The following is a 14,943-nucleotide window of genomic DNA, read 5'->3' on the forward strand; positions in this document are numbered from 1 at the left end:
AATTACAATACAGAATACAGTGCTCACTTTATATTTTTTATTACAAATATTTGTGCTGTAAAAAACAAAAGAAATTGTATTTTTCAATTCACCTCATACAAGTATTATAATGCAATCTCTTTATCATGAAAGTTGAACTTACAAATGTAGAATTATGTAAAAAAAAACCTGCATTAAGAAAAACAATGAAAAACTTTATAGCCTATAAGTCCACTCAGTCCTGAGCCAGTCACTCAGACAAACAAGTTTGTTTACATTTGCAGGAGATAATGCTGCCTGCTTCTTGTTTACAATGTCACCTGAAAGTGAGAACAGACATTCGCATGACACTGTTGTAGCCAGCGTTGCAAGATATTTACGTGCCAGATGTGCTAAAGATTCTTATGTCCCTTCATCTTCAACCACCATTCCAGAAGACATGCATCCATGCTGATGACGGGTTCTGCTCAATAACGATCCAAAGCAGTGTGGACCAACGCATGTTCACTTTCATCATCTGAGTCACCAGCAGATGGTAGATTTTCTTTTTTTAATGGTTCGGGTTCTGTAGTTTCCGCATCAGAGTGTTGCTCTTTTAAGACTTCCGAAAGCATGCTCCACATCTCATCCTTCTCAGATTTTGGAAAGCACTTCAGATTCTTAAACCTTGAGTTGAATGATGTTGCTATCTTTAGAAATCTCACATTGGTACCTTCTTTGCATTTTGTCAAATTTGCAGTGAAAGTGTTCTTAAAACAAGCAACATGTGCTGGGTCATCATCTGAGACTGCTATAATATGAAATACATGGCAGAATGCAGATAAAACAGGGCAGGAGACATGCAATTCTCCCCGAAGGAGTTCAGTCAAAATTTAATTAATGCATTTTTTTTAACGAGCGTCATCAGCATGGAAGCATGTCCTCTGGAATTGTAGCTGAAGCACGAAGGGGCATACAAATGTTCAGCATATCTGAAACGTAAATATCTTGCAATGCCGGCTACAAAAGTGCCATGCGAACACCTGTTCTCATGTTCAGATGATCTTGTAAATAAGAAGCCAGCAGCATTATTTTCCAAAAATGTAAACAAACTTGTTTGTCTTAGCGATTGGCTAAATAAGAAGTAGGACTGAGTGGACTTTTTGTTTTTGAGTGCAGTTATGTAACCCAAAAAAATCTACATTTTTAAGTTGCACTTCCACGATAAAGGGCTTGCATTATGGTACTTGTATGAGGTGAATTGAAAAATACTATTTCTTTTGTTTATCACTTTTACAGTGCAAATATTTGTAGTAAAAATAATATAAAGTAAGCATTGTACACTTCGTATTCTGTGTTGTTATTTAAATCGATATATTTGAAAATGTAGAAAAACATCCAAAAATACTTACTACATTTCAATTGGTATTCTATTATTTAACAGTGTGATTAAAACGGCGATTAATTGCGATACATTTTTTAATCGCAATTAATTTTTGAGTTAATCGCGTGAGTTAACTGTGATTAATTGACAGCCCTACTAATTAAACCAGGTAAGACATTAACTCTAACCTTCCTTTTGTGTTTAGTGAAATCATAGTTCTTTACACCCCACATCATAATCACTTATATTGGAAGCTATAATATTATCACAAATAAGGTCTATAATATCAATTTGCTATGGAACAAAGATTTTGTTAAGTCCATTCTTTTTCATTATAAAGCTTATATATCTTCTATTCATGACTGTTAAAGATTGATATATACACCTCTACCCCGATATAACACTGTCCTCAGGAGCCAAAAAATCTTACCGCGTTATAGGTGAAACTGCGTTATATCAAACTTGCTTTGATCCGCCGGAGCACGCAGACCCGCCCCCCCAGAGCGCTGCTTTACTGCGTTATATCTGAATTCGTGTTCTAGCGGGTCACGTTATATCGGGGTAGAGGTGTATTTAACTTGTTTATATTTCCTTGGTAAGGAAAACACTGATTAAGAACTGCTGTGAAAAGGAATTTTACTTTTCCCGTGGTCATTGCCTTGCTTTTTGACTCAAGTTATTATTTACATGGTTGCCATATTCCCAAGATTCTATCATAAATGAGCTCTAAAACCCAGTGGTGTGTCCTGGTCAGGTAAATAAATGGAGACAAAATACTCTAAATGATCTTGCTGTTCACATTTCGTATCCAGTGTGTTTTATGTCTGGTAGATTAGCTCAATAAATGTTATGTTTTATGCATTTGTGCCACAAATATTCCATTTGATTCCTAATGGTTCATGAAGTGCCTTCTGCAAACCTTTGAGGGGATGTCAGACTGAACCATGGAAAATATATTCCCTACTAAATTAATTTTTCACAGTTTTACTGTATCATGTTTATCCTGTTCTTACTTTTCTAAACTGTATACATTGCGAAATTTTATATTTTGGACCTGATCTGCCTCTTGTTTGTAGGAGTCACTCCACAGAAGCCAGCAGGTTTACACTGACACAAAATGGGTGTGAACTGGGTTCTGTGTATGCTGTTGCATTCTAACCTATGCAATCTTTTATTAACATAAGAATAAATACCAATCCCTGTTAAAATTATACAGGTCTTGATTTTTTGTAAACATACAAAACGAAGACAGTTTAGAAAATTGAGTCAGAGTAGGTTTGAAATATATCAAAGAGGTCTCAGGACAGGAGGTTAATGTGCTGTTAAATCAACCAGTTGTACCTACAGCTTGTAGAATGGATCACCCATAGTTCCTGATATAACATGACCTACAATTCCTGACTTGGATGGCAAAAGTTGAATGAGGCTGCTGTAACAGAGGACTAACCCAACTTCAACTTCTTTTGGCCTTTGTTCATTTAAGTGAGAATCCCACCCCCCTTTCCAAGACTGTTTTAACATAGTATTTTGCATTTCCTCCTTTGTTTTTAAAGTGCAGTTATACTCTGAAAAGTGACCATAATCATACCATTGTGGAGTTGTTTGTTCTCAGTAAGTATATACATACTGATTATTTCACTAGGAAAAAGAGTTTGTTCTCCCTGACATTGCAGTCTGTTTTGTGATCTGAAAATCAGGTCTCTCTCTTCTGGCTTGGGCATATTGCCAGTTATAAAGATCCAGCATTCAGAACTTATTTAATAAAGTTTGTGGATGATGCAGGAGTGAGACAGACCTTAGCTCAGTTTTCCTTAGCTCTATTGGCTCTGCAGAGTAAAGAATAGTAAAACCATATTTTTATCACCAAAGCAGGCTAATGTCAATTCTCTGACCATAATCACAGTTTAAGGCAGTATAATTTATATAGGTCATATTCAGTAATATTGAATTACATTACAATGATATTCTCAAATATATAGACAAGACTGACTTAAAGCAATTCAGAGGATTATAGAAAAGCTGAACATCTAACTTGCTTTAAGTAAGATTCAGTATACGATTAAGATTCAGATAAACCGATTTCATCTTGGGTGGAATAGATTTTCATACATGTGGAGCATAAAAAGAAAAGGACAATAAATTCTAAGTAGAAGATGGTACATTTTGAATGGCCAAAAATACAGCTAGATCCAAATGGCAGTGTTAGTTCAGCATTTGCTTCAGTATTTAGGATGACTTAGTCCCAGAGAATTCCTTGAGACAATCTACTTTGTGTGTGATGGAAAGTTGTAGGTCACTGAGACAAGGCTAATATCTTACATCTTAGTTCTACTAAACAGACAAGTACTGGAATAAATAGCATTATATGCAGCCAGGATGTTGGCAAATCCATAGCTATAGAATGCTAAAATAATATGGTTTAGTATTAATGAAGAATTCATCTTTTTGAGAGCTCATTGGATTTAAAGGATCCACCTGTGGGGTCTAGCAATGCTTTTTGTATGGGCTCTGTAAGGAAGACTAACATATATAGAATGCAGATTTTGACAGAAGAAACCAGGATGAACAGAAGGTTGCCTGGCAAAATTATACCAGAAGGTGTTAACTGCAATTTAGAGTGAAGGCCAATAAGCACCAATGTGTTTCTTGCTCTTATTAAATTGTACAAAGTTATTTGACAATCAAGGTTAGAGGACATGAAACAAGTAATGGCATTTGGAGAAATGTGGGTAAAGACAAAAGGATTGGTACCTGATCAGCACTGATATGACGGCCACTGTATCCTTGTTACTTCAGAAAAAAAACGCTTATGACCTGATCCAGGTTCACTGAAATCAGTGGAAGAGTTTCCACTGATTTCACTCAGATTTGGATCAGACCATTAGCCCTATGCAATGCTTATCAAGAGTGACCGGAAACGTATATAGAGAAAAGAATAGGCCCTCCCTTAGTTGTTTAGGCAGCTCCTTAGAAATTTGTACTTTGGCAATGAGTACAGTCCTCTTCAAATTAACATTGTTTAATCAGAAAAGTACATGTAAATCCTTTAAATATTCTATTAAATCAGTTCAAGGTTCCAAAGGCAGCCCCCCCAAACAAAAACAAAACAAAATGCTCTGAACAATATATTTTGGGTAATAGAATCAAATCAGCAGAAAAGATACAGAAGCAAAAGCAGGTGCATCTGACCCCAATAAACTCATATTCTGTGATTGGGGGTGGGGGGAATCTCAGAAGACGTATGTCAGTAAATCCTTGACGTATGTCAGTAAATCCTTGACTGATACAGTGCCCAGTAGGCATGGATTGCAAAAAATGTGTGTGTAATTAATGTGCAACTACCTGTTCAGTCACCTTCAATGAAAATGGAGGGTAAGAGGTGGCACAGTATCTTATTTGATTGGCTATTGCCAGAGATGATGGCATACAGAAGTAAGCTATTTTAAAGCCTGTGGAAGTTCACTGCTTAATGAGTGAGTGTCATATAAATCAGTAATCACAAAGATTAAAGATTCAAATGTTGCACTTTTGTTGATAGTCATCTTCAGTGCTTGCTCTCTGTAAAATGTTTAGGATCAATGGTATGGCAATAATCAGCATACAAATTATTGCCTCCAGTGAGGTCAATGAAATATTTCCCATTGAAGTTAATGAGAGCAAGATCGAGCCCGGAGTGACAGTCTACATTTAAAAATGAGGGTTAAAATAATGATAACGGAAAGACTGGTAGTCTCTCCAGAGGTAAGGTAGTAGCTGGTGTTCCATAATAAAGCAGGATCCAAATCTAGAATCTCCCAGTCCTTATCAAAATTTGGAGGCTAATTCTGAGGGAGACAGAAATTTTCTGGAAACCTTGGAGGAAATTGAGCAAATGCTTTTCCATTTGAACTAATTTGTGAATGACTGACTGTTCAGTTGTTGTGAAATGTTCCATCCAGGCTTCTCTCCCCAGACAAAACCAACTCTATTGTCCTCAGTCTACATTCCCCACCCAACCCATGTGATGCTTTGCAAGTCCTCCAGGACATACCTCCATATGGGCTACAGCAGTTGAGAAGAAGAATGGATTTAGGACTTTAGACTTAGTTATGGCTGAGGAGGTCTGTGCCAGTTGCATGGAGGGGAGGACCAGTCCTTTCAGCGTATAACTTTTTCTGCATCAAAATTTTCATCTAAAGCCTTTTAAAAATTTACTGTGTTATGCACTGGAGTCTCTATTCGCTGAGAACAATTCAGCACCCAGGGCTTTCTGCACTATCAATTTATATGATGAAAAGATCTTAGAATTTAAAAGTCTTTTATGCATAGAATAGTTTGAACTATAGTCAATGGCATCACATAACTCATGAAATTAGAGCTCAAATTAAACCTGAGGTGCTGGATCTGCCAACTTCTCCTTGGAACAGTTATCCAGGTTGGGGTGATGAGTTTCCAAACTCCACCCCTGAGTCTGTGCAGCTTCGAAGCACTGAGTCCATTGACCTGAATGAGAAAGATGGACAAAGGACACCAGATTTTCAAAGCCATATTTCGAAGCCTTATTTAGCTTTGATGATACTGGTTCCCGTCTTCACTCTATAATGGATGAAATACAGAGCGTTGTCTTGTCTTGTCTAAGCTGATCGACAAGCAATTTGCTGCTCTTTCTAATTCATAGGCGTCTTTATTCAAGCTAAAGGAACAATCCCTGCCATAACATTGTAATGTTTGTTACATCTCCCTAGTTAGATTTAGGAAATGTAGTTTCCAAATCCTTAATTGCTTTTTCCAAGAGCTATATGTCTTAAAGCTGGTCCTTCTGTTTCAGTTTGGATAGCTATGCAGTTCTTCATCTAAGTGTCTTGAAGCTTTTCTTCTTGTTAGGTTCAACCCCAAACTGGTGGGAAGGTCCATCTCTTACTTGTTATGTAATAATTTTAACTACATATTGCCTTTTAGATAGAACTGGTCAGAGAAATTTTGATATTCTATTGGATTATTCGGTTCTGAAATGGTCATTTTTCCCAGCAATTTGTTTTGAAAGAAAATTGGGGGGGAAAAAAATTCTGAAAACACAGAAACATCCCATGATGACGTTTTTGGAACAAATGTTTCAATTTTTTGTTTTGAAACAAAATTTCAACATGAAAAATTGTTGTTTATATAATATAAAATTGGAGGTGCCCTTGGCATTCTGAGTCAGCCTTGCAAAGTAGTCTAGAATAAAGTTAATCATATTAATATCTTAGTGCTAAATTCTACCTGGCTTTAATGGAGCTGCATGGGTGTGACTAAAAGCAGAAACTGAAATATTTAATGATCACTCAGGAGGCAGGTTTTGTAAGGAGAGAAGAGAGTATTTGTATCAGCTATGTGAACAGTCATATCACACTGAGACTGCTCAAGATAGGTCTACGCTACGAAATTACGTCGATTTTACAGAAGTTGATTTTTAGAAATAGATTTTATACATCGATTATATATATCCCCACTAAGCGCATTAAGTTGGCGGAGTGCGTCCTCAGTACTGCAGGGCCTCCCAGAGGATTCAGGGGGCCTGGGGCAAAGCAATTTCGGGGGCCCCTTCCATAAAAAAAAGTTGCAATACCATAGAATACTATATTCTTGTGGGGGCCCCTGTGGGGCCCGGGCCTGGGGCAAATTGCCCCACTTGCCCCCCCCCAACCCCTCTGGGCGTCCCTGCCTGTGTATGGCTTCATGAGCCATGGAAGCAAGGGGTAGGCTGGGTCTCCAAGTATAACTATTGGCATTTCAACATCCCCAACAGTAATTTTCTGGTCTGGGAAGTAAGTCCCTTCTTGCAACTGCTCACACAGCCTGGAGTTCCTAAAGATGCAAGTGTCATGCACCTTTCCCGGCCATCCCATGTTGATGTCGGTGAAACGTCCCTTGTGATCCACCAGTGCTTGCAGCACCATTGAGAAGTACCCCTTGCGGTTTATGTACTGGTTGGCAAGGTGGTCTGGTGCCAAGATAGGGATATGTGTTCCGTCTTTCGCCCCACCATAGTTAGGGAAACCCACTGCAGCAAAACCATCCACTATGACCTGCACATTTCCCAGAGTCACTACCCTTGATAGCAGAACGTCAGTGATTGCATTGGGTATTTGAATCACAGCAGTCCCCACAGTAGATTTGCCCACTCCAAATTGATTCCCGACTGACCAGTCGCAGTCAGGCGTTGCAAGCTTCCACAGGGCTATTGCCACTCGCTTCTCAACTGTCAGGGCAGCTAACATCTTGGTATTCCTGCACTTCAAGGCTGGGGAAAGGAACTCACAGAGTTCCAGGAAAGTGGCCTTATGCATGTGAAAGTTTCGCAGCCACTGGGAATCATCTCATACCTGCAACACTATGCGGTCCCACCAGTCTGTGCTTGTTTGCCAGGCCCAGAATTGGCATTCCACTGTATCAACCAGCCCCACTGCCACCATGATGTTCCAATTGCCACATCCCGTGCTTTCAGGAATGTCTGTGTCCATGTCCTCCTCACAATCGTTCTTGCGCTGCCATCTCTTAGTCAGGTTCTGCACATGCTGCAGTATAATGCGTAAGGTGTTTACAATGCTTGCAACAGCAGCGGCGAGCTGAGCAGGCTCCATGCTTGCCGTGCTATGGCGTCTGCACAAGCAACCCAGGAAAAAAGGTGTGAAATGATTGCAGTTGCTTTCACGGAGGGAGGAAGGGACGGAGGGAGAAGAGACTGATGACATGTACTCCAGGCTACCCATGACAATGTTTTTGCCCCATCAGGCATTGGGAGCTTAACCCAGAATTCCAATGGGCAGTGGAGACTGCAGGAACTGTGGGATAGCTTCCCACAGTGCACCGCTCCATGAGTCGATGCTAGCCACAGTACTGCAGGGCGGCCCAGAGTGGGGAGCAAGTGGGGCAATTTGCCCCGGGCCCCACAGGGGCCCCCACAAGAATATAGTATTCTATGGTATTGCAACTTTTTTTTATGGAAGGGGCCCCCGAAATTGCTTTGCCCCAGATCCCCTGAATCCTCTGGGCAGCCCTGTACACAGGCAGCCTGGACAGTAGTAAGGAGCAGTTCAACTATAGGCTGAGCAAGTGCAGAATGGTGGTAGAATGTGCCTTTGGATGTTTAAAAGCTCTCTAGTGCAGTTTGCTGACTAGGTTAGACCTCAGCGCAACCAATATTCCCATTGTTATTACTGCTTGCTGTGTTCTCCATAATATCTGTGAGAGTAAGGGGAAGATATTTATGGTGGGGTGGGAGGTTGAGGCAAATCGCCTGGCTGCCAATTTTGAACAGCCACAAACCAGGGCGATTAGAAGAGCACAGGTAGGCACGCTGCGTGTCAGAGAGGCTTTGAAAACCAGTTTCATGACTAGCCAGGCTACGGTGTGACAGTTGTGTATGTTTCTCCTTGATGCAAACCTGTCCCCTTTGTTGATTTTAATTCCCGGTAAGCCAACCACCCTCCCCCCTTCGACCACAGCTGGCAAAGGAAATAAAGTCACTATTGTTTTGAAACCATGCATTCTTTCTTTATTAATAAAAAAAAAAGTGAGATAACTGATAGGGTAGCCCGGGTGGGGTGGGGGAGGAGGGAAGGACAAGGCCACATTGCTTATTGTAGCCACACTACAAATCAAAACTGTTTGAATGACAGCCTTCTGTTGCTTGGGCCATCCTCTGGAATTGAGTGGCTGGGTGCCCGGACCCTCCCCCCTGCGTTTTTGGGCATCTGGGTGAGGAGGGCATGGAACTTGGGGAGGAGCGCAGGTGGTTGTACAGTGGATGCAGTGGTGGACTGTTGGCTTTCCTGCAGCTCCACCAGACACCTGAGCATATCCTTTTGCTCCCCCATTAGCCTCTTCTCATCACGCTCACTTAATGCTTTCCTGGACTCTGCCACTGAATGCCTCCATGCATTCAGCTGTGCCCTGTCAGTGCGGGAGGACTGCATGAGCTCGGAAAACATGTCATCGCGAGTGGGTTTTTTTTTCCCGCCTTCTAATCTGCGATAACCTCAGGGATGGAGATGCTAGGGGGAGCATAGAAACATTTAGACCTGCGCGGGGATAAAAATGGAGAGTAAAATTTAAGATGATACATTTCTGAGAACAAAAGGGAGACTCTTTCACAGTGAATCAAGCAATTCACAGCAGACAGCACATGTGCTTTAAGTACAAGGTCGCATTTTGCCTTTTATATTGAGCGCCTGTTGGTATGGTGACACATCACACACGGCTGGCCAACAGAATTCGGTTTCCAGGCAGCCATGGTAAGCCAAAGGGTATGCAGGTTTGGCTTCTAACGCCTTCATAACACGTGGGAATGTTTTCAAACTGCAGCACCCTCCTTTCCCATAGCAAGCAATGCCGGTTGGGTTTGCCATTTAAAAGGAAGGGCTGCAGTTTTCGGGTGGCTGTGCAGCACACACCTCCCTCCACCCCTATGCGTGGCTATTTGGGATGATCCCTTCACCCCTCTCCCCACCGCGTGGCTATTCTCAGGGATGATCCCTTTTAGCCAAGCGCAAACAGTCCAGCATGAACGGCATCCTTTTACTGTTCCCTTACAAAAATTTCTCTATTTCAGGGGTCGGCAATGTTTGGCACGTGGCTCGCCAGGGTAAGCACCCTGGCAGGCCGGGCCAGTTTATTTACCTGCTGACGCGGCAGGTTCGGCTGATCGCAGCCCCCACTCGCCGCGGTTCACCGTTCTGGGCCAATGGGGGCAGCGAGAAGCGGCGCGGGCGAGGGATGTGCTGGCCGCAGCTTCCCGTCGCCCCCATTGGCCCAGGACGGCGAACCGCGGCCAGTGGGAGCCACAATCGGCTGAACCTGCCGTGTCAACAGGTAAATAAACTGGCCCGGCCTGCCAGGGTGCTTACCCTGGCGAGCCACGTGCCAAACATTGCCGACCCCTGCCCTATTTCAATCAGGTGACCATGAATGATATCACTCTCCTGAGGCTAACACAGAAAGATATAGACTGAATGTTGCTTGAATGCAACCAAAACCCAGGACCATTCGCTGCCATGCTTTGTGCCGCAATGATTCCAGACTACTTGCTACTGGCTTGGCGTGGTAAAGTGTCCTACCGTGGAGGACGAAATAAGGCAGCCCTCCCCAGAAACATTCTGCAAAGGCTTTTGGAGTACCTCCAGGAGAGCTTCATGGAGATGTCCCTGGAGGATTCCCGCTCCATCCCCAGACACATTAACAGACTTTTCCAGTAGCTGTACTGGCCATGAATGCATCCCAAGTCTTCAGGGCAAATCAAACATTAAACACTATTGCTTTTAAACCCTGTATGGTAGTTACAAATATGCACTCACCAGAGGTGCCTTCTCCGCCTTCAGGGTCGGGGATCCCGCCTTGGGAGGGTATTGGCTCCAGGGTGATGAAACGGTCCTGGCTGCTGGGGAGAATGGATTCACCGCTTCCCAGCTGCGCATTCTCCTCCTCCTCCTCCTCCTCTTCCTCATCCACAAAATCCTCCTCTGTGTTGCGTGAGACTCTCCCCTTACAGGTGTCCACAGACAGTGGTGGGGTAGTGGTAGGGTCCCCACCCTAGAATGCCATGCAGCTAATCATAGAAGTGGCATGTATGGGGCTCTGACCCGGAGTGACTGTTTGCCTCCTTTGTCTTTTGGTAGGCTTGCCTGAGCTCCTTGACTTTCACACTACACTGCTGTGTGTCTCTCTTGTAGCCTCTGTCCATCATGCCCTGCGCGATTTTGGCATATAGATCATCATTTCTTCTTTTTGATCGGAGTTCTGCCTGCATAGATTCTTCTCCCCATACAGCAATCAGATCCATTGTCTCCTGTTCGCTCCATGCTGGAGCTCATTTGCAATTCTGGGACGGCATGGTCACCTGTGCTGCTGAGGTCGCCATGCTGACCAAACAGGAAATGAAATTCAAAAGTTCCCGGGGCTTTTCCTGTGTACTTGGCTAGTGCGCCTGAGTTGAAAGTGCTGTCCAGAGCAGTTGCATTGGAGCACTCTGGGATAGCTCCTGGAGGCCAATAACGTAGATTTGCATCCATACTACCCCAAATTCGACCTGGCAAGGTCAATTTTAGCGCTAGTCCCCTCACCGGGGAGGAGTACAGAAGTCGATTTTTAAGAGCCCTTTAGGTTGACGGAACGGGATTGTTTGTGTAGATGCATTCATTATAAAATTGACCTAATGTGGCTAAATTCGACCTAACCCCGTAGTGTAGACCAGGGCTCAGTCTTTTCAACTAGCTCACTATGTGCATGCCTAGAGGCTGAATACAGGTATTGGCATAGTCATTGTCTCCTTAGCTTAGTCATCTAGTAACTTGACATCTGCCTTCAGAGAACTTGCTCTTTTAAATAGTTTTCATGCCTTATCACTTTTGTAAATTAGGTGGAGAAGGGTCATCAGGTTTAATTTCTGGCAATCTTTGAATCAAGATGGAGTCTTTGGAATGAAGAATAATATATAATCTGACCCTCCTGACTTTTCTTAAAGAAATCACATAGTAAATTGAATGTACATTTGAGTTAAATAGATACTTATTTCTCTTTAAATGAATTATTTAATCTGGAGGTATTTCCTAGAGCTATTTAAAGACATGATGTGTCATATTCTGACAGTTCTAAAGGGTTACCTTTAGAGCTTGTCCCAAAATATTTTTGGGGGGTGGGCATTGGCCAAAAAAGAACACTTTTCAGTGGCAAAATGAAAATTTTTGGCCAAAACCTTTTGGTTTAATACAGAAAATTTTGGTTTGGAAATGCTGCCATGATGCCTTGTGGTAGTGGCTTAAATTCATGAGAGGGCTGGAGCAGCTTTTTGTCATTGCAAGTTTGGTTCCAGCCCTAGTCAAAACTGCTACCAAGGAAATCATGAGAGTTGACAACGCAACATAAGTAGGACTTAAGTGGTGCCTGGGCCTTGTGTTAGTTTGCTTCATGAGTGCATTTCACCCATTGGGAAGAACTTGTCCCTATGTTCTAGGTCTTTCAGTTGGCCTCCTGACCGGGACAGATGCTTTTGGCAGTCCTGCACTGGTTCTTTAGGTGCATCATTTTCCTCTGAAGTATTGGGTCTGTTAAAGGCCATATACTATGTTAGATAGACCAATGATCTGTTCTTATATGGTAATTCCTAGGTTCAAATGTATCTCTTGACAGCACCTTTTTGTTTTTTTCAGAACCCTGTTAACTAGTGACTACACTGAAAATTGTCCTTAACCAATCAGGCAGATTCTCCAAAGTTATTGTACTTGTTTTATTCAAAGGCTCTTATAATGTGCTTTTCACAGTTTGCCTGTTCCAGTGATGACGTGGATTGCAGCTGGGCAGTGATTCACACTGTGGGAAAAGGCTTGATTCAATTGCTACTTTCAGTTTTCAGACTTCTTGGTGTCTTGCATGCAGTTTCACTTAGAGAAGCTATTCTTTTTTTCCTTCTAACGCTCCCCTGCATCTCAGCACTTGCTCATCTAGTTCTTTCTTCCCCGGCCTCTCACTTTATCCGAATGGAGTCAAATCGGTGAGCTTAGAGTCCAGAGCAGCTTACATCTGACTCTTCCTTGTGCATCTAGATTTTTTGGTCTTTTTCAGACTCATAGAAACTTAGGGTCCTCAAATTCTTTTCCACTTGGTTCCAGTCTAGACATGTCTGTCTTATGTTTGAGCCTAACAATGAGGAAGTATAGAAAGACATTTGAAACAGCATTAGTACAATAACTCTGCTTTGCTTCACATAGGATGGCTGGTTCCCAATATACTCAAGGGACAGTACTTCATGCTCCTCCCCCCTTTCGCGGAGCAGACTTTCTCATACACACAGAGCAACATGATGTGCCCAAGCGAAAAGCATCAAAACAAAGATTATGGGCAGGAAACAAACAAGCCTCTAGAACCTTGACAGGAATCTATGCAGGAAATCCTCAAAACACATCAACTTCATGTAGTGCAAAGCCAAAAAGCCTTTTCAACCACAGTGACCCACTCACTCGGAGGTTTCATTTGGTTGTTAAATATTCATAGTTTTTATCATACCAGGAGCTTAATATTCGGTCACACTGTTTTGACTAACAACTAAATTGCAGTGTTTACTCCCCCCCCCCCATAAATACTATGATAGATTGACAAGAACAAATACATATTTTAGATTAAGCTGTTTGGCACAAAAATGCAGATAAATTACAGAAAGGCCAAATTTGAGACATACATAATCTATAGAATGTCGCAACAGATGCTGGGAGGAGAACACAGATTAGTAATATTAGTCTGTGATTCATACCCAATGGCTGGGGAAAAAGACTTAAAAGTAACAAATGAAGGCAAGTAATAGTTTTCTGTTGCGCTGTGAATTGTAAGAAGGTCACTATCAGTAGTAGTTTTGGCTGGGACTTTATGTTTCACAACACATGTATTTTTGTCACCATGGATTTCCTATGTGACCAAGAGGAGATGCTAGAAGCTGTGTTTTATTACAGACAAAAGTGTGTGGGGTTGGGGGGAGAGAAGGGGAGGGAGTCCAAACACTTGCTTAGGGGTGGGTTTTATCATTTGTATTTGCTCTCCAAATGGTACACTGATCTCAAAATTATTTTAAACTACAGAAGGTAACAGAGTCCCTATAGATCAAGGGTCAGCAACGTTTGGCACGCGGCTCGCCAGGGTAAGCACCCTAGTGGGCTGGGCCAGTTTATTTACCTGCTGACGTGGCAGGTTCGGCCGATCGCGGCCCCCACTGGCCGCGGTTCACCGTCCCGGGCCCATAGGGGCGGCAGGAAGCGGCGTGGGCGAGGGATGTGCTGGCCGCGGCTTCCCGCCGCCCCCATTGGCCCGGGACGGCGAACCGCGGCCAGTGGGGGCTGTGATCGGCCAAACCTGCTGTGTCAGCAGGTAAATAAACTGGCCCGGCCCGCTAGGGTGCTTACCCTGGCGAGCTGCGTGCCAAACGTTGCCAACCCCTGCTATAGACTGAGGACTTCACATGGCGAAGCCCTCCATCATTGCCTGCTGCATAGGAATGTGACAGATTTCCAGGTACTTGGCCTATGGACATATCTAAACATAGGTGCTGGAACTAGTGGTATGGGGGGTGTTGCTGCACTCCCTGGCTTGAAGTGGTTTCCATTATATCCAGGGTTTACAGTTTGGTTCAATGGCTCTCAGCACCCCCCACTATACAAATTGTTCCAGCATCCCTGTATCTAAAGAAGGCTTTGTCTTCTTTCAGGAACCTTTGGTGTTATAACTTTTAAAATTCTCTATTTTAGGTTTTCAAAGAAGTGCTTATAACCCTGTTAATTAAATGCTCTTAGAGGTCTCAGACCAGTGGGAAATCATACAAATCCAGGGTCACATGCTGCCTGCGTTTGTGTGCACTTAAATATCATTGAAATCAATGGGAGCGTTGTATATGCCATCAGTAGCAGAAATGATACCCTGATGAACTCCACAAATTGGGTATTCTTGTAACTGTGTCTACTAGTGAAGCCAATATTCATTGGGTGCAACATAGAGCAGAATTTGGCTGCTATTTTCATTAGATTGACATTAGAATGATGCAAACTGACCACAGATCAAAGATTCCTTTGAGAAAGAAGCTGTACATTCTTCACTGTGAATTC

Source organism: Malaclemys terrapin, chromosome 14, assembly GCF_027887155.1.
Source record: "Malaclemys terrapin pileata isolate rMalTer1 chromosome 14, rMalTer1.hap1, whole genome shotgun sequence".
Taxonomy (NCBI): Eukaryota; Metazoa; Chordata; order Testudines; family Emydidae; genus Malaclemys; species Malaclemys terrapin.